At 40.4% G+C, this 23,143-nt stretch overlaps 8 non-coding genes across 8 annotated transcripts; all 8 read right to left on the bottom strand.

The window, feature by feature from the left end:
- Positions 1-3,264: 3,264 nt before the first annotated feature.
- TRNAS-AGA (transfer RNA serine (anticodon AGA)) lies at positions 3,265-3,346 on the bottom strand. The gene has a single exon. It is a non-coding gene; the product is annotated as a tRNA-Ser (tRNA).
- A 2,583-nt stretch (positions 3,347-5,929) lies between these two features.
- TRNAH-GUG (transfer RNA histidin (anticodon GUG)) lies at positions 5,930-6,001 on the bottom strand. Its single transcript has one exon. It is a non-coding gene; the product is annotated as a tRNA-His (tRNA).
- Positions 6,002-7,280: 1,279 nt separating this feature from the next.
- Positions 7,281-7,362, bottom strand: TRNAS-AGA (transfer RNA serine (anticodon AGA)). Its single transcript has one exon. It is a non-coding gene; the product is annotated as a tRNA-Ser (tRNA).
- A 2,587-nt stretch (positions 7,363-9,949) lies between these two features.
- TRNAH-GUG (transfer RNA histidin (anticodon GUG)) lies at positions 9,950-10,021 on the bottom strand. The gene has a single exon. It is a non-coding gene; the product is annotated as a tRNA-His (tRNA).
- A 1,279-nt stretch (positions 10,022-11,300) lies between these two features.
- TRNAS-AGA (transfer RNA serine (anticodon AGA)) lies at positions 11,301-11,382 on the bottom strand. The gene has a single exon. It is a non-coding gene; the product is annotated as a tRNA-Ser (tRNA).
- A 2,587-nt stretch (positions 11,383-13,969) lies between these two features.
- On the bottom strand, positions 13,970-14,041 carry TRNAH-GUG (transfer RNA histidin (anticodon GUG)). Its single transcript has one exon. It is a non-coding gene; the product is annotated as a tRNA-His (tRNA).
- A 1,279-nt stretch (positions 14,042-15,320) lies between these two features.
- Positions 15,321-15,402, bottom strand: TRNAS-AGA (transfer RNA serine (anticodon AGA)). The gene has a single exon. It is a non-coding gene; the product is annotated as a tRNA-Ser (tRNA).
- A 3,938-nt stretch (positions 15,403-19,340) lies between these two features.
- On the bottom strand, positions 19,341-19,422 carry TRNAS-AGA (transfer RNA serine (anticodon AGA)). Its single transcript has one exon. It is a non-coding gene; the product is annotated as a tRNA-Ser (tRNA).
- Between the last annotated feature and the right edge of the window lie 3,721 nt (positions 19,423-23,143).

The following is a 23,143-nucleotide window of genomic DNA, read 5'->3' as shown; positions in this document are numbered from 1 at the left end:
TAGCTTGCCGAGCAGTAAGGCAGTATCAGAGTACAGTGTAAAACATTTGTTGTACACACTCAGTCAGCAAATGGTCTCACACACTCAAGAACTGAACACTAGGCCATTGGTTTGCATAAAAAAGATATTGTTGTTTTATTTGAGAACCAACAATAGGTATCAAAATATACTTTCTCAGAGTGAGGTGCTTTAGATAAATACTTTGCAATAGGCAATTGACTTTTGCAGGTCATAGTTACAGTTTATTACAATAGGCAACACAATTTGAATCACAATAATACATTGAGCTCAATGGGAATTTTAAGTTATATGCAATTAATTACTTTCAGGAATACTTTTCTAAATTCAGGACTGGATCCTAGATTCAGTCCTGGGACAGTTCTTGGAAACAAGTGAGTAAATTCGTTTTAGTTACTGTTGTGATTTTTAAGCAATATTTTGCTATTTTAAAAGTTGACACTTAGAAACTTTTGCTGATCAAATTACCAATGTTATCCTATGGAAGGAAATTCACTTAGCAGGTAAGTGGGGTTATGGTTACTTTTTCTAGGTCAGTGTTGGATCCTAGATCCAGCACTACTGTACCACCTGTAAGCAGTTGAGAAACTACGTTTAAGTTATACAGGCGATTTTTAAGGAATATTTACATGTTTGCAAAATCGACACTTAGAAGAAATTTCACAGAAAAACAGTCAATGGTTTCCTATGGAAGAAAATTCAAGTTACGGGTAAAGTACGTTCTCGTTACTTTTGTAATCCAGTGCTGGGCTCCTAGGCTCAGTACTGGGACATCTATCTAAAACAGGTAAACAATTACGTTTTCACAGTTGGTACGATTTTTAAAGAATATTTGTAAGTTTCAAAAATCGACACTTAGAAAATTTTCAGCAAAAAGCAGGCAATGATATCCCATGGAAGGAAATTCGAGTTACTGGTAAGTACGGTTAAAATTACTTTTCAGGGTCAGTACTGAGCTCCAAGATGCAGCACTGAGGTCTCTCCTGATAACAGGTGAGTAAATCAGAATTCGTTGTTCGGCTGATTTTAGATGAATATTTTAAAGTTCCAAAACTCCACACCACTTAGAAGAATTTCCAAGTGAAACCACTCAATGTTAGCCTATGGAAGAAAAGTGAGTTATCGGCTTTTAGGTAAGTACTCGACTGGCAGAGTTATGGTTCTGGGCATAGACTCAGGGGTCTCCCAGGGGAGTCCCAGCCTACTTGCCAAGCCTTAAACTCCCCTTTTATTACATATAATTTACACCTAAGGTAGGCCCTAGGTAGTCCTAGGTGCATGATGCTATGTAAGTAAAAAATAAGATATGTACTTTGGTGGTTCGCGTGTCCTGTAAGTACCAAACAGTCTATTTCATTTTTCACTACTGTGAGGTCTACCCCTCTCATAGGTTAGCTCTGTGTATTCCCCTATACTTTTTATTTGGTAATTCCATATCGGAGAGGAGTAGCTTCATTTATTTATTGAAAATCCTACTTACTGGTGAGTTTGGATTTAACTTTACTATTTTAGAAATGCCACTTTTAGAGAGTGAACATTTCTCTGCACTTACTGCTATATTTGCCTGAAACCTGGCCCCAATACACGTCTGGATTGGGCTGGGTGACAGCAAAATTTGTGCCTTCCCTCTAGAGAGCCACAACACAGGTCACTCAACTGCACCTGGGGGGTGAGCTCCGCTCTCCCTTCACCCCCAATAGGTTCAAGAACGATAATTTATGTAAGTAAATACATTATAGCTACAGCTTATAATCATGCGAGTTTAAATCATTTGTTGTTAGATGGTTTAAATATTTGAAAGGATCTGTTTTTAATAGACATTTTACAAAAACCACTGGTACATTTGCTAATTCTGTAAAATTAACACCCAACTGCCGTGACATTGCCAACCACAATGCCGTGACTCGGATTCGAACTGAGGTTGCTGCGGCCACAACGCAGAGTACTAACCACTATACGATCACGGCGAGCTACTTGGGCTCAACCACATACAGTGACATGGAGAATTTATAATTCGGAACACTCAGGGCTGTTCCTGTGATAGGCTGGATGTATTCATTGCTTCCTCATTCCTCATTCAGAGGCTGCGTCTCCTCAGTGGTTGATAGGCTGAAACCGTTTCCTGGCCGCCTGCTTGTGAAATGCCAGGAGTCAAAGATCACACAATACACTTGCGGACCTGTGATGGGACACCAATGCAGAGAAACCCACCTGGCACAGACCTTCTATTCTGTCTATTAGACCTGCATCTTCCCTGCACCTTTCAAGCCATTTGTATGTGAAGCAAGAAAGAGTTAGAGAGTGATCCATCTACACTTTTATAGGGAGGATGTCGCCGTGAGCTCCTCCCAGCTAATCACACGAACAGCAGAAAAGCAAGATAATACACAGTTGAGGGGAGGGCTGCATGGTTATGTTTTTGAGTAAATATTGAAACTGACCTCAGTGGCTCATTAGCAGAGCTGCGGCTAATGACTGGTGCCAAATCATGATGAAGCAAGCACCATGGCTCGTAGGGGACCCACAACACGCTTTTCTTAGCTCACTGAATTAAAGTATAAACTTCCGCCGTGTGTGAGTGGTAAAGGCTTGTTAATATGGTTCCTTTTCCAATTCAAGTCTGACAACAAGAGGCAGGAACCACGTGGCTTCAGAAGCTCAGGAAAGTAGCCACCAATCACAGAGAAAGAGAGAACTGGCAGTATGAGAGGTGGAGAAAACAGAAGCGGGAGCAAGGAGCTCAAATGAGATTGATGGCGTTTAAATAGAGCGCGTAAAGGAACAGTTACACAGCTAAGAAATGGGAAAGACAGACTAGGGAAAAAAACACAGAAAGAGCCTGTAGATGAATTCTCTTCCTGGGACAGCAGGTTAAGAGAAATTACACATGGGGAGGTTAAGCATGTAACACGGGGGAGAATAAAAAAGAAAATGCAGTTTTATGAAGTGTGTTTGCCAATCCAGCCAGCACTTTTGTTCTATTTCTCTCTTTGCGTCTTTTATTGGTAAAGTAACTTTCAAGTGCATGCGCAGGTATGAATGAGAGAGCAACGGTATAATAATTTGAAGCGTTTACACCAGTGCTAAAGTAGGAATGAGGTGTAGCAAAGACATGAAAGAGGTAGCGATAACAAATATGTGGAGAGGCAATAGTGACACAAAAATAAGCCACCTATTTATAAAACTGAAATGGAAGAAATACTAAAGGTTAACTTCTGAAATTGTAGCCGATAATAAAAAGATTCTCGTTGTTGGCAGGATTCGAACCTGCGCGGGGATACCCCAATGGATTTCTAGTCCATCGCCTTAACCACTCGGCCACAACAACTTGCTGTAAGCTGCCTACAAATATTTTGTTTGAAAGTTTTGAAGTTTTCCCACATCAAAGTACTAATATTCTGCAATGCGCTTTTTAAAAACAATGTTTTTTTCATCATGCACGTTCTGTCCTAAAAATAAAAATTGCATGAGTATATCTCTGGATCTGTAAAAGGATACGCTTGCATTCAAACTCTCTTGTGGCACTCAAGTTTTTTGGACCCTGTTGCACTCTGTTTTTGCGCTGCTTTTAGTCTACGACCCATATTACAGAAGTCAACCATCTCTGAGTATTTGGGACTCCTTTGTAAGTGCCTTATCTTTAATCCTTGAAAAGCTCTATAATAAAGGGGTCTGTCAAAGATTGCTTGAATGGAAGATAAAAGAAGGCCCACTTGTCTCACCAAATGCAGTAGAGAAACCTGATGTTTTACTCATGTTATCCTTAGTTCAGTTTTTGTTAGACCTGGCATCCTTAAGGTGGCCTACCAGCAACCTTTTTGCTTTTCACCTCACGTTTTGCTGTATCTTTATGTTGGCCGTAGGACTCTAATCACTTTATCACTACTGTGAGAAAGTGGCTCTGTATATACTGTTCCCAAATAGGTACAGTGTGCACAGAGTCCCCAGTCCCCAGAGGTTTGGCAGAGGCTAAAGTTAGATATAACCTTACTCTCTAAAGTGGTAGCTTGCCGGGCAGTAAGGCAGTATCAGAGTACAGTGTAAAACATTTGTTGTACACACTCAGTCAGCAAATGGTCTCACACACTCAAGAACTGAACACTAGGCCATTGGTTTGCATAAAAAAGATATTGTTGTTTTACTTGAGAACCAACAATAGGTATCAAAATATACTTTCTCAGAGTGAGATGCTTTAGTTAAATACTTTGCAATAGGCAATTGACTTTTGCAGGTCATAGTTACAGTTTATTACAATAGCCAACACAATTTGAATCACAATAATACATTGAGCTCAATGGGAATTTTAAGTTATATGCAATTAATTACTTTCAGGAATACTTTTCTAAATCCAGGACTGGATCCTAGATTCAGTCCTGGGACAGTTCTTGGAAACAAGTGAGTAAATTCGTTTTAGTTACTGTTGTGATTTTTAAGCAATATTTTGCTATTTTAAAAGTTGACAGAAACTTTTGCTGATCAAATTACCAATGTTATCTATGGAAGGAAATTCACTTAGCAGGTAAGTGGGGTTATGGTTACTTTTTCTAGGTCAGTGTTGGATCCTAGATCCAGCACTACTGTACCACCTGTAAGCAGTTGAGAAACTACGTTTAAGTTATACAGGCGATTTTTAAGGAATATTTACATGTTTGCAAAATCGACACTTAGAAGAAATTTCACAGAAAAACAGTCAATGGTTTCCTATGGAAGAAAATTCAAGTTACGGGTAAAGTACGTTCTCGTTACTTTTGTAATCCAGTGCTGGGCTCCTAGGCTCAGTACTGGGACATCTATCTAAAACAGGTAAACAATTACGTTTTCACAGTTGGTACGATTTTTAAAGAATATTTGTAAGTTTCAAAAATCGACACTTAGAAAATTTTCAGCAAAAAGCAGGCAATGATATCCCATGGAAGGAAATTCGAGTTACTGGTAAGTACGGTTAAAATTACTTTTCAGGGTCAGTACTGAGCTCCAAGATGCAGCACTGAGGACTCTCCTGATAACAGGTGAGTAAATCAGAATTCGTTGTTCGGCTGATTTTAGATGAATATTTTAAAGTTCCAAAACTCCACACCACTTAGAAGAATTTCCAAGTGAAACCACTCAATGTTAGCCTATGGAAGAAAAGTGAGTTATCGGCTTTTAGGTAAGTACTCGACTGGCAGAGTTATGGTTCTGGGCATAGACTCAGGGGTCTCCCAGGGGAGTCCCAGCCTACTTGCCAAGCCTTAAACTCCCCTTTTATTACATATAATTTACACCTAAGGTAGGCCCTAGGTAGTCCTAGGTGCATGATGCTATGTAAGTAAAAAATAAGATATGTACTTTGGTGGTTCGCGTGTCCTGTAAGTAGCAAACAGTCTATTTCATTTTTCACTACTGTGAGGTCTACCCCTCTCATAGGTTAGCTCTGTGTATTCCCCTATACTTTTTATTTGGTAATTCCATATCGGAGAGGAGTAGCTTTATTTATTTATTGAAAATCCTACTTACTGGTGAGGTTGGATTTAACTTTACTATTTTAGAAATGCCACTTTTAGAGAGTGAACATTTCTCTGCACTTACTGCTCTATTTGCCTGAAACCTGGCCCCAATACACGTCTGGATTGGGCTGGGTGACAGCAAAATTTGTGCCTTCCCTCTAGAGAGCCACAACACAGGTCACTCAACTGCACCTGGGGGGTGAGCTCCGCTCTCCCTTCACCCCCAATAGGTTCAAGAACGATAATTTATGTAAGTAAATACATTATAGCTACAGCTTATAATCATGCGAGTTTAAATCATTTGTTGTTAGATGGTTTAAATATTTGAAAGGATCTGTTTTTAATAGACATTTTACAAAAACCACTGGTACATTTGCTAATTCTGTAAAATTAACACCCAACTGCCGTGACATTGCCAACCACAATGCCGTGACTCGGATTCGAACCGAGGTTGCTGCGGCCACAACGCAGAGTACTAACCACTATACGATCACGGCGAGCTACTTGGGCTCAACGACATACAGTGACATGGAGAATTTATAATTCGGAACACTCAGGGCTGTTCCTGTGATAGGCTGGATGTATTCATTGCTTCCTCATTCCTCATTCAGAGGCTGCGTCTCCTCAGTGGTTGATAGGCTGAAACCGTTTCCTGGCCGCCTGCTTGTGAAATGCCAGGAGTCAAAGATCACACAATACACTTGCGGACCTGTGATGGGACACCAATGCAGAGAAACCCACCTGGCACAGACCTTCTATTCTGTCTATTAGACCTGCATCTTCCCTGCACCTTTCAAGCCATTTGTATGTGAAGCAAGAAAGAATTAGAGAGTGATCCATCTACACTTTTATAGGGAGGATGTCGCCGTGAGCTCCTCCCAGCTAATCACACGAACAGCAGAAAAGCAAGATAATACACAGTTGAGGGGAGGGCTGCATGGTTATGTTTTTGAGTAAATATTGAAACTGACCTCAGTGGCTCATTAGCAGAGCTGCGGCTAATGACTGGTGCCAAATCATGATGAAGCAAGCACCATGGCTCGTAGGGGACCCACAACACGCTTTTCTTAGCTCACTGAATTAAAGTATAAACTTCCGCCGTGTGTGAGTGGTAAAGGCTTGTTAATATGGTTCCTTTTCCAATTCAAGTCTGACAACAAGAGGCAGGAACCACGTGGCTTCGGAAGCTCAGGAAAGTAGCCACCAATCACAGAGAAAGAGAGAACTGGCAGTATGAGAGGTGGAGAAAACAGAAGCGGGAGCAAGGAGCTCAAATGAGATTGATGGCGTTTAAATAGAGCGCGTAAAGGAACAGTTACACAGCTAAGAAATGGGAAAGACAGACTAGGGAAAAAAACACAGAAAGAGCCTGTAGATGAATTCTCTTCCTGGGACAGCAGGTTAAGAGAAATTACACATGGGGAGGTTAAGCATGTAACACGGGGGAGAATAAAAAAGAAAATGCAGTTTTATGAAGTGTGTTTGCCAATCCAGCCAGCACTTTTGTTCTATTTCTCTCTTTGCGTCTTTTATTGGTAAAGTAACTTTCAAGTGCATGCGCAGGTATGAATGAGAGAGCAACGGTATAATAATTTGAAGCGTTTACACCAGTGCTAAAGTAGGAATGAGGTGTAGCAAAGACATGAAAGAGGTAGCGATAACAAATATGTGGAGAGGCAATAGTGACACAAAAATAAGCCACCTATTTATAAAACTGAAATGGAAGAAATACTAAAGGTTAACTTCTGAAATTGTAGCCGATAATAAAAAGATTCTCGTTGTTGGCAGGATTCGAACCTGCGCGGGGATACCCCAATGGATTTCTAGTCCATCGCCTTAACCACTCGGCCACAACAACTTGCTGTAAGCTGCCTACAAATATTTTGTTTGAAAGTTTTGAAGTTTTCCCACATCAAAGTACTAATATTCTGCAATGCGCTTTTTAAAAACAATGTTTTTTTCATCATGCACGTTCTGTCCTAAAAATAAAAATTGCATGAGTATATCTCTGGATCTGTAAAAGGATACGCTTGCATTCAAACTCTCTTGTGGCACTCAAGTTTTTTGGACCCTGTTGCACTCTGTTTTTGCGCTGCTTTTAGTCTACGACCCATATTACAGAAGTCAACCATCTCTGAGTATTTGGGACTCCTTTGTAAGTGCCTTATCTTTAATCCTTGAAAAGCTCTATAATAAAGGGGTCTGTCAAAGATTGCTTGAATGGAAGATAAAAGAAGGCCCACTTGTCTCACCAAATGCAGTAGAGAAACCTGATGTTTTACTCATGTTATCCTTAGTTCAGTTTTTGTTAGACCTGGCATCCTTAAGGTGGCCTACCAGCAACCTTTTTGCTTTTCACCTCACGTTTTGCTGTATCTTTATGTTGGCCGTAGGACTCTAATCACTTTATCACTACTGTGAGAAAGTGGCTCTGTATATACTGTTCCCAAATAGGTACAGTGTGCACAGAGTCCCCAGTCCCCAGAGGTTTGGCAGAGGCTAAAGTTAGATATAACCTTACTCTCTAAAGTGGTAGCTTGCCGGGCAGTAAGGCAGTATCAGAGTACAGTGTAAAACATTTGTTGTACACACTCAGTCAGCAAATGGTCTCACACACTCAAGAACTGAACACTAGGCCATTGGTTTGCATAAAAAAGATATTGTTGTTTTACTTGAGAACCAACAATAGGTATCAAAATATACTTTCTCAGAGTGAGATGCTTTAGTTAAATACTTTGCAATAGGCAATTGACTTTTGCAGGTCATAGTTACAGTTTATTACAATAGGCAACACAATTTGAATCACAATAATACATTGAGCTCAATGGGAATTTTAAGTTATATGCAATTAATTACTTTCAGGAATACTTTTCTAAATCCAGGACTGGATCCTAGATTCAGTCCTGGGACAGTTCTTGGAAACAAGTGAGTAAATTCGTTTTAGTTACTGTTGTGATTTTTAAGCAATATTTTGCTATTTTAAAAGTTGACACTTAGAAACTTTTGCTGATCAAATTACCAATGTTATCTATGGAAGGAAATTCACTTAGCAGGTAAGTGGGGTTATGGTTACTTTTTCTAGGTCAGTGTTGGATCCTAGATCCAGCACTACTGTACCACCTGTAAGCAGTTGAGAAACTACGTTTAAGTTATACAGGCGATTTTTAAGGAATATTTACATGTTTGCAAAATCGACACTTAGAAGAAATTTCACAGAAAAACAGTCAATGGTTTCCTATGGAAGAAAATTCAAGTTACGGGTAAAGTACGTTCTCGTTACTTTTGTAATCCAGTGCTGGGCTCCTAGGCTCAGTACTGGGACATCTATCTAAAACAGGTAAACAATTACGTTTTCACAGTTGGTACGATTTTTAAAGAATATTTGTAAGTTTCAAAAATCGACACTTAGAAAATTTTCAGCAAAAAGCAGGCAATGATATCCCATGGAAGGAAATTCGAGTTACTGGTAAGTACGGTTAAAATTACTTTTCAGGGTCAGTACTGAGCTCCAAGATGCAGCACTGAGGTCTCTCCTGATAACAGGTGAGTAAATCAGAATTCGTTGTTCGGCTGATTTTAGATGAATATTTTAAAGTTCCAAAACTCCACACCACTTAGAAGAATTTCCAAGTGAAACCACTCAATGTTAGCCTATGGAAGAAAAGTGAGTTATCGGCTTTTAGGTAAGTACTCGACTGGCAGAGTTATGGTTCTGGGCATAGACTCAGGGGTCTCCCAGGGGAGTCCCAGCCTACTTGCCAAGCCTTAAACTCCCCTTTTATTACATATAATTTACACCTAAGGTAGGCCCTAGGTAGTCCTAGGTGCATGATGCTATGTAAGTAAAAAATAAGATATGTACTTTGGTGGTTCGCGTGTCCTGTAAGTAGCAAACAGTCTATTTCATTTTTCACTACTGTGAGGTCTACCCCTCTCATAGGTTAGCTCTGTGTATTCCCCTATACTTTTTATTTGGTAATTCCATATCGGAGAGGAGTAGCTTTATTTATTTATTGAAAATCCTACTTACTGGTGAGGTTGGATTTAACTTTACTATTTTAGAAATGCCACTTTTAGAGAGTGAACATTTCTCTGCACTTACTGCTCTATTTGCCTGAAACCTGGCCCCAATACACGTCTGGATTGGGCTGGGTGACAGCAAAATTTGTGCCTTCCCTCTAGAGAGCCACAACACAGGTCACTCAACTGCACCTGGGGGGTGAGCTCCGCTCTCCCTTCACCCCCAATAGGTTCAAGAACGATAATTTATGTAAGTAAATACATTATAGCTACAGCTTATAATCATGCGAGTTTAAATCATTTGTTGTTAGATGGTTTAAATATTTGAAAGGATCTGTTTTTAATAGACATTTTACAAAAACCACTGGTACATTTGCTAATTCTGTAAAATTAACACCCAACTGCCGTGACATTGCCAACCACAATGCCGTGACTCGGATTCGAACCGAGGTTGCTGCGGCCACAACGCAGAGTACTAACCACTATACGATCACGGCGAGCTACTTGGGCTCAACGACATACAGTGACATGGAGAATTTATAATTCGGAACACTCAGGGCTGTTCCTGTGATAGGCTGGATGTATTCATTGCTTCCTCATTCCTCATTCAGAGGCTGCGTCTCCTCAGTGGTTGATAGGCTGAAACCGTTTCCTGGCCGCCTGCTTGTGAAATGCCAGGAGTCAAAGATCACACAATACACTTGCGGACCTGTGATGGGACACCAATGCAGAGAAACCCACCTGGCACAGACCTTCTATTCTGTCTATTAGACCTGCATCTTCCCTGCACCTTTCAAGCCATTTGTATGTGAAGCAAGAAAGAATTAGAGAGTGATCCATCTACACTTTTATAGGGAGGATGTCGCCGTGAGCTCCTCCCAGCTAATCACACGAACAGCAGAAAAGCAAGATAATACACAGTTGAGGGGAGGGCTGCATGGTTATGTTTTTGAGTAAATATTGAAACTGACCTCAGTGGCTCATTAGCAGAGCTGCGGCTAATGACTGGTGCCAAATCATGATGAAGCAAGCACCATGGCTCGTAGGGGACCCACAACACGCTTTTCTTAGCTCACTGAATTAAAGTATAAACTTCCGCCGTGTGTGAGTGGTAAAGGCTTGTTAATATGGTTCCTTTTCCAATTCAAGTCTGACAACAAGAGGCAGGAACCACGTGGCTTCGGAAGCTCAGGAAAGTAGCCACCAATCACAGAGAAAGAGAGAACTGGCAGTATGAGAGGTGGAGAAAACAGAAGCGGGAGCAAGGAGCTCAAATGAGATTGATGGCGTTTAAATAGAGCGCGTAAAGGAACAGTTACACAGCTAAGAAATGGGAAAGACAGACTAGGGAAAAAAACACAGAAAGAGCCTGTAGATGAATTCTCTTCCTGGGACAGCAGGTTAAGAGAAATTACACATGGGGAGGTTAAGCATGTAACACGGGGGAGAATAAAAAAGAAAATGCAGTTTTATGAAGTGTGTTTGCCAATCCAGCCAGCACTTTTGTTCTATTTCTCTCTTTGCGTCTTTTATTGGTAAAGTAACTTTCAAGTGCATGCGCAGGTATGAATGAGAGAGCAACGGTATAATAATTTGAAGCGTTTACACCAGTGCTAAAGTAGGAATGAGGTGTAGCAAAGACATGAAAGAGGTAGCGATAACAAATATGTGGAGAGGCAATAGTGACACAAAAATAAGCCACCTATTTATAAAACTGAAATGGAAGAAATACTAAAGGTTAACTTCTGAAATTGTAGCCGATAATAAAAAGATTCTCGTTGTTGGCAGGATTCGAACCTGCGCGGGGATACCCCAATGGATTTCTAGTCCATCGCCTTAACCACTCGGCCACAACAACTTGCTGTAAGCTGCCTACAAATATTTTGTTTGAAAGTTTTGAAGTTTTCCCACATCAAAGTACTAATATTCTGCAATGCGCTTTTTAAAAACAATGTTTTTTTCATCATGCACGTTCTGTCCTAAAAATAAAAATTGCATGAGTATATCTCTGGATCTGTAAAAGGATACGCTTGCATTCAAACTCTCTTGTGGCACTCAAGTTTTTTGGACCCTGTTGCACTCTGTTTTTGCGCTGCTTTTAGTCTACGACCCATATTACAGAAGTCAACCATCTCTGAGTATTTGGGACTCCTTTGTAAGTGCCTTATCTTTAATCCTTGAAAAGCTCTATAATAAAGGGGTCTGTCAAAGATTGCTTGAATGGAAGATAAAAGAAGGCCCACTTGTCTCACCAAATGCAGTAGAGAAACCTGATGTTTTACTCATGTTATCCTTAGTTCAGTTTTTGTTAGACCTGGCATCCTTAAGGTGGCCTACCAGCAACCTTTTTGCTTTTCACCTCACGTTTTGCTGTATCTTTATGTTGGCCGTAGGACTCTAATCACTTTATCACTACTGTGAGAAAGTGGCTCTGTATATACTGTTCCCAAATAGGTACAGTGTGCACAGAGTCCCCAGTCCCCAGAGGTTTGGCAGAGGCTAAAGTTAGATATAACCTTACTCTCTAAAGTGGTAGCTTGCCGGGCAGTAAGGCAGTATCAGAGTACAGTGTAAAACATTTGTTGTACACACTCAGTCAGCAAATGGTCTCACACACTCAAGAACTGAACACTAGGCCATTGGTTTGCATAAAAAAGATATTGTTGTTTTACTTGAGAACCAACAATAGGTATCAAAATATACTTTCTCAGAGTGAGATGCTTTAGTTAAATACTTTGCAATAGGCAATTGACTTTTGCAGGTCATAGTTACAGTTTATTACAATAGGCAACACAATTTGAATCACAATAATACATTGAGCTCAATGGGAATTTTAAGTTATATGCAATTAATTACTTTCAGGAATACTTTTCTAAATCCAGGACTGGATCCTAGATTCAGTCCTGGGACAGTTCTTGGAAACAAGTGAGTAAATTCGTTTTAGTTACTGTTGTGATTTTTAAGCAATATTTTGCTATTTTAAAAGTTGACACTTAGAAACTTTTGCTGATCAAATTACCAATGTTATCTATGGAAGGAAATTCACTTAGCAGGTAAGTGGGGTTATGGTTACTTTTTCTAGGTCAGTGTTGGATCCTAGATCCAGCACTACTGTACCACCTGTAAGCAGTTGAGAAACTACGTTTAAGTTATACAGGCGATTTTTAAGGAATATTTACATGTTTGCAAAATCGACACTTAGAAGAAATTTCACAGAAAAACAGTCAATGGTTTCCTATGGAAGAAAATTCAAGTTACGGGTAAAGTACGTTCTCGTTACTTTTGTAATCCAGTGCTGGGCTCCTAGGCTCAGTACTGGGACATCTATCTAAAACAGGTAAACAATTACGTTTTCACAGTTGGTACGATTTTTAAAGAATATTTGTAAGTTTCAAAAATCGACACTTAGAAAATTTTCAGCAAAAAGCAGGCAATGATATCCCATGGAAGGAAATTCGAGTTACTGGTAAGTACGGTTAAAATTACTTTTCAGGGTCAGTACTGAGCTCCAAGATGCAGCACTGAGGTCTCTCCTGATAACAGGTGAGTAAATCAGAATTCGTTGTTCGGCTGATTTTAGATTAATATTTTAAAGTTCCAAAACTCCACACCACTTAGAAGAATTTCCAAGTGAAACCACTCAATGTTAGCCTATGGAAGAAAAGTGAGTTATCGGCTTTTAGGTAAGTACTCGACTGGCAGAGTTATGGTTCTGGGCATAGACTCAGGGGTCTCCCAGGGGAGTCCCAGCCTACTTGCCAAGCCTTAAACTCCCCGTTTATTACATATAATTTACACCTAAGGTAGGCCCTAGGTAGTCCTAGGTGCATGATGCTATGTAAGTAAAAAATAAGATATGTACTTTGGTGGTTCGCGTGTCCTGTAAGTAGCAAACAGTCTATTTCATTTTTCACTACTGTGAGGTCTACCCCTCTCATAGGTTAGCTCTGTGTATTCCCCTATACTTTTTATTTGGTAATTCCATATCGGAGAGGAGTAGCTTTATTTATTTATTGAAAATCCTACTTACTGGTGAGGTTGGATTTAACTTTACTATTTTAGAAATGCCACTTTTAGAGAGTGAACATTTCTCTGCACTTACTGCTCTATTTGCCTGAAACCTGGCCCCAATACACGTCTGGATTGGGCTGGGTGACAGCAAAATTTGTGCCTTCCCTCTAGAGAGCCACAACACAGGTCACTCAACTGCACCTGGGGGGTGAGCTCCGCTCTCCCTTCACCCCCAATAGGTTCAAGAACGATAATTTATGTAAGTAAATACATTATAGCTACAGCTTATAATCATGCGAGTTTAAATCATTTGTTGTTAGATGGTTTAAATATTTGAAAGGATCTGTTTTTAATAGACATTTTACAAAAACCACTGGTACATTTGCTAATTCTGTAAAATTAACACCCAACTGCCGTGACATTGCCAACCACAATGCCGTGACTCGGATTCGAACCGAGGTTGCTGCGGCCACAACGCAGAGTACTAACCACTATACGATCACGGCGAGCTACTTGGGCTCAACGACATACAGTGACATGGAGAATTTATAATTCGGAACACTCAGGGCTGTTCCTGTGATAGGCTGGATGTATTCATTGCTTCCTCATTCCTCATTCAGAGGCTGCGTCTCCTCAGTGGTTGATAGGCTGAAACCGTTTCCTGGCCGCCTGCTTGTGAAATGCCAGGAGTCAAAGATCACACAATACACTTGCGGACCTGTGATGGGACACCAATGCAGAGAAACCCACCTGGCACAGACCTTCTATTCTGTCTATTAGACCTGCATCTTCCCTGCACCTTTCAAGCCATTTGTATGTGAAGCAAGAAAGAATTAGAGAGTGATCCATCTACACTTTTATAGGGAGGATGTCGCCGTGAGCTCCTCCCAGCTAATCACACGAACAGCAGAAAAGCAAGATAATACACAGTTGAGGGGAGGGCTGCATGGTTATGTTTTTGAGTAAATATTGAAACTGACCTCAGTGGCTCATTAGCAGAGCTGCGGCTAATGACTGGTGCCAAATCATGATGAAGCAAGCACCATGGCTCGTAGGGGACCCACAACACGCTTTTCTTAGCTCACTGAATTAAAGTATAAACTTCCGCCGTGTGTGAGTGGTAAAGGCTTGTTAATATGGTTCCTTTTCCAATTCAAGTCTGACAACAAGAGGCAGGAACCACGTGGCTTCGGAAGCTCAGGAAAGTAGCCACCAATCACAGAGAAAGAGAGAACTGGCAGTATGAGAGGTGGAGAAAACAGAAGCGGGAGCAAGGAGCTCAAATGAGATTGATGGCGTTTAAATAGAGCGCATAAAGGAACAGTTACACAGCTAAGAAATGGGAAAGACAGACTAGGGAAAAAAACACAGAAAGAGCCTGTAGATGAATTCTCTTCCTGGGACAGCAGGTTAAGAGAAATTACACATGGGGAGGTTAAGCATGTAACACGAGGGAGAATAAAAAAGAAAATGCAGTTTTATGAAGTGTGTTTGCCAATCCAGCCAGCACTTTTGTTCTATTTCTCTCTTTGCGTCTTTTATTGGTAAAGTAACTTTCAAGTGCATGCGCAGGTATGAATGAGAGAGCAACGGTATAATAATTTGAAGCGTTTACACCAGTGCTAAAGTAGGAATGAGGTGTAGCAAAGACATGAAAGAGGTAGCGATAACAAATATGTGGAGAGGCAATAGTGACACAAAAATAAGCCACCTATTTATAAAACTGAAATGGAAGAAATACTAAAGGTTAACTTCTGAAATTGTAGCCGATAATAAAAAGATTCTCGTTGTTGGCAGGATTCGAACCTGCGCGGGGATACCCCAATGGATTTCTAGTCCATCGCCTTACCCACTCGGCCACAACAACTTGCTGTAAGCTGCATACAAATATTTTGTTTGAAAGTTTTGAAGTTTTCCCACATCAAAGTACTAATATTCTGCAATGCGCTTTTTAAAAACAATGTTTTTTTCATCATGCACGTTCTGTCCTAAAAATAAAAATTGCATGAGTATATCTCTGGATCTGTAAAAGGATACGCTTGCATTCAAACTCTCTTGTGGCACTCAAGTTTTTTGGACCCCGTTGCACTCTGTTTTTGCGCTGCTTTTAGTCGACGACCCATATTACAGAAGTCAACCATCTCTGAGTATTTGGGACTCCTTTGTAAGTGCCTTATCTTTAATCCTTGAAAAGCTCTATAATAAAGGGGTCTGTCAAAGATTGCTTGAATGGAAGATAAAAGAAGGCCCACTTGTCTCACCAAATGCAGTAGAGAAACCTGATGTTTTACTCATGTTATCCTTAGTTCAGTTTTTGTTAGACCTGGCATCCTTAAGGTGGCCTACCAGCAACCTTTTTGCTTTTCACCTCACGTTTTGCTGTATCTTTATGTTGGCCGTAGGACTCTAATCACTTTATCACTACTGTGAGAAAGTGGCTCTGTATATACTGTTCCCAAATAGGTACAGTGTGCACAGAGTCCCCAGTCCCCAGAGGTTTGGCAGAGGCTAAAGTTAGATATAACCTTACTCTCTAAAGTAGTAGCTTGCCGAGCAGTAAGGCAGTATCAGAGTACAGTGTAAAACATTTGTTGTACACACTCAGTCAGCAAATGGTCTCACACACTCAAGAACTGAACACTAGGCCATTGGTTTGCATAAAAAAGATATTGTTGTTTTATTTGAGAACCAACAATAGGTATCAAAATATACTTTCTCAGAGTGAGGTGCTTTAGTTAAATACTTTGCAATAGGCAATTGACTTTTGCAGGTCATAGTTACAGTTTATTACAATAGGCAACACAATTTGAATCACAATAATACATTGAGCTCAATGGGAATTTTAAGTTATATGCAATTAATTACTTTCAGGAATACTTTTCTAAATCCAGGACTGGATCCTAGATTCAGTCCTGGGACAGTTCTTGGAAACAAGTGAGTAAATTCGTTTTAGTTACTGTTGTGATTTTTAAGCAATATTTTGCTATTTTAAAAGTTGACACTTAGAAACTTTTGCTGATCAAATTACCAATGTTATCCTATGGAAGGAAATTCACTTAGCAGGTAAGTGGGGTTATGGTTACTTTTTCTAGGTCAGTGTTGGATCCTAGATCCAGCACTACTGTACCACCTGTAAGCAGTTGAGAAACTACGTTTAAGTTATACAGGCGATTTTTAAGGAATATTTACATGTTTGCAAAATCGACACTTAGAAGAAATTTCACAGAAAAACAGTCAATGGTTTCCTATGGAAGAAAATTCAAGTTACGGGTAAAGTACGTTCTCGTTACTTTTGTAATCCAGTGCTGGGCTCCTAGGCTCAGTACTGGGACATCTATCTAAAACAGGTAAACAATTACGTTTTCACAGTTGGTACGATTTTTAAAGAATATTTGTAAGTTTCAAAAATCGACACTTAGAAAATTTTCAGCAAAAAGCAGGCAATGATATCCCATGGAAGGAAATTCGAGTTACTGGTAAGTACGGTTAAAATTACTTTTCAGGGTCAGTACTGAGCTCCAAGATGCAGCACTGAGGTCTCTCCTGATAACAGGTGAGTAAATCAGAATTCGTTGTTCGGCTGATTTTAGATGAATATTTTAAAGTTCCAAAACTCCACACCACTTAGAAGAATTTCCAAGTGAAACCACTCAATGTTAGCCTATGGAAGAAAAGTGAGTTATCGGCTTTTAGGTAAGTACTCGACTGGCAGAGTTATGGTTCTGGGCATAGACTCAGGGGTCTCCCAGGGGAGTCCCAGCCTACTTGCCAAGCCTTAAACTCCCCTTTTATTACATATAATTTACACCTAAGGTAGGCCCTAGGTAGTCCTAGGTGCATGATGCTATGTAAGTAAAAATAAGATATGTACTTTGGTGGTTCGCGTGTCCTGTAAGTACCAAACAGTCTATTTCATTTTTCACTACTGTGAGGTCTACCCCTCTCATAGGTTAGCTCTGTGTATTCCCCTATACTTTTTATTTGGTAATTCCATATCGGAGAGGAGTAGCTTTATTTATTTATTGAAAATCCTACTTACTGGTGAGGTTGGATTTAACTTTACTATTTTAGAAATGCCACTTTTAGAGAGTGAACATTTCTCTGCACTTACTGCTCTATTTGCCTGAAACCTGGCCCCAATACACGTCTGGATTGGGCTGGGTGACAGCAAAATTTGTGCCTTCCCTCTAGAGAGCCACAACACAGGTCACTCAACTGCACCTGGGGGGTGAGCTCCGCTCTCCCTTCACCCCCAATAGGTTCAAGAACGATAATTTATGTAAGTAAATACATTATAGCTACAGCTTATAATCATGCGAGTTTAAATCATTTGTTGTTAGATGGTTTAAATATTTGAAAGGATCTGTTTTTAATAGACATTTTACAAAAACCACTGGTACATTTGCTAATTCTGTAAAATTAACACCCAACTGCCGTGACATTGCCAACCACAATGCCGTGACTCGGATTCGAACTGAGGTTGCTGCGGCCACAACGCAGAGTACTAACCACTATACGATCACGGCGAGCTACTTGGGCTCAACGACATACAGTGACATGGAGAATTTATAATTCGGAACACTCAGGGCTGTTCCTGTGATAGGCTGGATGTATTCATTGCTTCCTCATTCCTCATTCAGAGGCTGCGTCTCCTCAGTGGTTGATAGGCTGAAACCGTTTCCTGGCCGCCTGCTTGTGAAATGCCAGGAGTCAAAGATCACACAATACACTTGCGGACCTGTGATGGGACACCAATGCAGAGAAACCCACCTGGCACAGACCTTCTATTCTGTCTATTAGACCTGCATCTTCCCTGCACCTTTCAAGCCATTTGTATGTGAAGCAAGAAAGAGTTAGAGAGTGATCCATCTACACTTTTATAGGGAGGATGTCGCCGTGAGCTCCTCCCAGCTAATCACACGAACAGCAGAAAAGCAAGATAATACACAGTTGAGGGGAGGGCTGCATGGTTATGTTTTTGAGTAAATATTGAAACTGACCTCAGTGGCTCATTAGCAGAGCTGCGGCTAATGACTGGTGCCAAATCATGATGAAGCAAGCACCATGGCTCGTAGGGGACCCACAACACGCTTTTCTTAGCTCACTGAATTAAAGTATAAACTTCCGCTGTGTGTGAGTGGTAAAGGCTTGTTAATATGGTTCCTTTTCCAATTCAAGTCTGACAACAAGAGGCAGGAACCACGTGGCTTCGGAAGCTCAGGAAAGTAGCCACCAATCACAGAGAAAGAGAGAACTGGCAGTATGAGAGGTGGAGAAAACAGAAGCGGGAGCAAGGAGCTCAAATGAGATTGATGGCGTTTAAATAGAGCGCGTAAAGGAACAGTTACACAGCTAAGAAATGGGAAAGACAGACTAGGGAAAAAAACACAGAAAGAGCCTGTAGATGAATTCTCTTCCTGGGACAGCAGGTTAAGAGAAATTACACATGGGGAGGTTAAGCATGTAACACGGGGGAGAATAAAAAAGAAAATGCAGTTTTATGAAGTGTGTTTGCCAATCCAGCCAGCACTTTTGTTCTATTTCTCTCTTTGCGTCTTTTATTGGTAAAGTAACTTTCAAGTTCATGCGTAGGTATGAATGAGAGAGCAACGGTATAATAATTTGAAGCGTTTACACCAGTGCTAAAGTAGGAATGAGGTGTAGCAAAGACATGAAAGAGGTAGCGATAACAAATATGTGGAGAGGCAATAGTGACACAAAAATAAGCCACCTATTTATAAAACTGAAATGGAAGAAATACTAAAGGTTAACTTCTGAAATTGTAGCCGATAATAAAAAGATTCTCGTTGTTGGCAGGATTCGAACCTGCGCGGGGATACCCCAATGGATTTCTAGTCCATCGCCTTAACCACTCGGCCACAACAACTTGCTGTAAGCTGCCTACAAATATTTTGTTTGAAAGTTTTGAAGTTTTCCCACATCAAAGTACTAATATTCTGCAATGCGCTTTTTAAAAACAATGTTTTTTTCATCATGCACGTTCTGTCCTAAAAATAAAAATTGCATGAGTATATCTCTGGATCTGTAAAAGGATACGCTTGCATTCAAACTCTCTTGTGGCACTCAAGTTTTTTGGACCCTGTTGCACTCTGTTTTTGCGCTGCTTTTAGTCTACGACCCATATTACAGAAGTGAACCATCTCTGAGTATTTGGGACTCCTTTGTAAGTGCCTTATCTTTAATCCTTGAAAAGCTCTATAATAAAGGGGTCTGTCAAAGATTGCTTGAATGGAAGATAAAAGAAGGCCCACTTGTCTCACCAAATGCAGTAGAGAAACCTGATGTTTTACTCATGTTATCCTTAGTTCAGTTTTTGTTAGACCTGGCATCCTTAAGGTGGCCTACCAGCAACCTTTTTGCTTTTCACCTCACGTTTTGCTGTATCTTTATGTTGGCCGTAGGACTCTAATCACTTTATCACTACTGTGAGAAAGTGGCTCTGTATATACTGTTCCCAAATAGGTACAGTGTGCACAGAGTCCCCAGTCCCCAGAGGTTTGGCAGAGGCTAAAGTTAGATATAACCTTACTCTCTAAAGTGGTAGCTTGCCGAGCAGTAAGGCAGTATCAGAGTACAGTGTAAAACATTTGTTGTACACACTCAGTCAGCAAATGGTCTCACACACTCAAGAACTGAACACTAGGCCATTGGTTTGCATAAAAAAGATATTGTTGTTTTACTTGAGAACCAACAATAGGTATCAAAATATACTTTCTCAGAGTGAGATGCTTTAGTTAAATACTTTGCAATAGGCAATTGACTTTTGCAGGTCATAGTTACAGTTTATTACAATAGGCAACACAATTTGAATCACAATAATACATTGAGCTCAATGGGAATTTTAAGTTATATGCAATTAATTACTTTCAGGAATACTTTTCTAAATCGAGGACTGGATCCTAGATTCAGTCCTGGGACAGTTCTTGGAAACAAGTGAGTAAATTCGTTTTAGTTACTGTTGTGATTTTTAAGCAATATTTTGCTATTTTAAAAGTTGACACTTAGAAACTTTTGCTGATCAAATTACCAATGTTATCCTATGGAAGGAAATTCACTTAGCAGGTAAGTGGGGTTATGGTTACTTTTTCTAGGTCAGTGTTGGATCCTAGATCCAGCACTACTGTACCACCTGTAAGCAGTTGAGAAACTACGTTTAAGTTATACAGGCGATTTTTAAGGAATATTTACATGTTTGCAAAATCGACACTTAGAAGAAATTTCACAGAAAAACAGTCAATGGTTTCCTATGGAAGAAAATTCAAGTTACGGGTAAAGTACGTTCTCGTTACTTTTGTAATCCAGTGCTGGGCTCCTAGGCTCAGTACTGGGACATCTATCTAAAACAGGTAAACAATTACGTTTTCACAGTTGGTACGATTTTTAAAGAATATTTGTAAGTTTCAAAAATCGACACTTAGAAAATTTTCAGCGAAAAGCAGGCAATGATATCCCATGGAAGGAAATTCGAGTTACTGGTAAGTACGGTTAAAATTACTTTTCAGGGTCAGTACTGAGCTCCAAGATGCAGCACTGAGGTCTCTCCTGATAACAGGTGAGTAAATCAGAATTCGTTGTTCGGCTGATTTTAGATGAATATTTTAAAGTTCCAAAACTCCACACCACTTAGAAGAATTTCCAAGTGAAACCACTCAATGTTAGCCTATGGAAGAAAAGTGAGTTATCGGCTTTTAGGTAAGTACTCGACTGGCAGAGTTATGGTTCTGGGCATAGACTCAGGGGTCTCCCAGGGGAGTCCCAGCCTACTTGCCAAGCCTTAAACTCCCCTTTTATTACATATAATTTACACCTAAGGTAGGCCCTAGGTAGTCCTAGGTGCATGATGCTATGTAAGTAAAAAATAAGATATGTACTTTGGTGGTTCGCGTGTCCTGTAAGTAGCAAACAGTCTATTTCATTTTTCACTACTGTGAGGTCTACCCCTCTCATAGGTTAGCTCTGTGTATTCCCCTATACTTTTTATTTGGTAATTCCATATCGGAGAGGAGTAGCTTTATTTATTTATTGAAAATCCTACTTACTGGTGAGGTTGGATTTAACTTTACTATTTTAGAAATGCCACTTTTAGAGAGTGAACATTTCTCTGCACTTACTGCTCTATTTTCCTGAAACCTGGCCCCAATACACGTCTGGATTGGGCTGGGTGACAGCAAAATTTGTGCCTTCCCTCTAGAGAGCCACAACACAGGTCACTCAACTGCACCTGGGGGGTGAGCTCCGCTCTCCCTTCACCCCCAATAGGTTCAAGAACGATAATTTATGTAAGTAAATACATTATAGCTACAGCTTATAATCATGCGAGTTTAAATCATTTGTTGTTAGATGGTTTAAATATTTGAAAGGATCTGTTTTTAATAGACATTTTACAAAAACCACTGGTACATTTGCTAATTCTGTAAAATTAACACCCAACTGCCGTGACATTGCCAACCACAATGCCGTGACTCGGATTCGAACCGAGGTTGCTGCGGCCACAACGTAGAGTACTAACCACTATACGATCACGGCGAGCTACTTGGGCTCAACGACATACAGTGACATGGAGAATTTATAATTCGGAACACTCAGGGCTGTTCCTGTGATAGGCTGGATGTATTCATTGCTTCCTCATTCCTCATTCAGAGGCTGCGTCTCCTCAGTGGTTGATAGGCTGAAACCGTTTCCTGGCCGCCTGCTTGTGAAATGCCAGGAGTCAAAGATCACACAATACACTTGCGGACCTGTGATGGGACACCAATGCAGAGAAACCCACCTGGCACAGACCTTCTATTCTGTCTATTAGACCTGCATCTTCCCTGCACCTTTCAAGCCATTTGTATGTGAAGCAAGAAAGAGTTAGAGAGTGATCCATCTACACTTTTATAGGGAGGATGTCGCCGTGAGCTCCTCCCAGCTAATCACACGAACAGCAGAAAACCAAGATAATACACAGTTGAGGGGAGGGCTGCATGGTTATGTTTTTGAGTAAATATTGAAACTGACCTCAGTGGCTCATTAGCAGAGCTGCGGCTAATGACTGGTGCCAAATCATGATGGAGCAAGCACCATGGCTCGTAGGGGACCCACAACACGCTTTTCTTAGCTCACTGAATTAAAGTATAAACTTCCACCGTGTGTGAGTGGTAAAGGCTTGTTAATATGGTTCCTTTTCCAATTCAAGTCTGACAACAAGGGGCAGGAACCACGTGGCTTCGGAAGCTCAGGAAAGTAGCCACCAATCACAGAGAAAGAGAGAACTGGCAGTATGAGAGGTGGAGAAAACAGAAGCGGGAGCAAGGAGCTCAAATGAGATTGATGGCGTTTAAATAGAGCGCATAAAGGAACAGTTACACAGCTAAGAAATGGGAAAGACAGACTAGGGAAAAAAACACAGAAAGAGCCTGTAGATGAATTCTCTTCCTGGGACAGCAGGTTAAGAGAAATTACACATGGGGAGGTTAAGCATGTAACACGAGGGAGAATAAAAAAGAAAATGCAGTTTTATGAAGTGTGTTTGCCAATCCAGCCAGCACTTTTGTTCTATTTCTCTCTTTGCGTCTTTTATTGGTAAAGTAACTTTCAAGTGCATG

This window comes from Triturus cristatus, chromosome 12, assembly GCF_964204655.1.
Source record: "Triturus cristatus chromosome 12, aTriCri1.1, whole genome shotgun sequence".
Taxonomy (NCBI): domain Eukaryota; kingdom Metazoa; phylum Chordata; class Amphibia; order Caudata; family Salamandridae; genus Triturus; species Triturus cristatus.
Note: the sequence above shows the minus strand (reverse complement) of the source record. Positions and strands in the feature narration are given on the sequence as shown.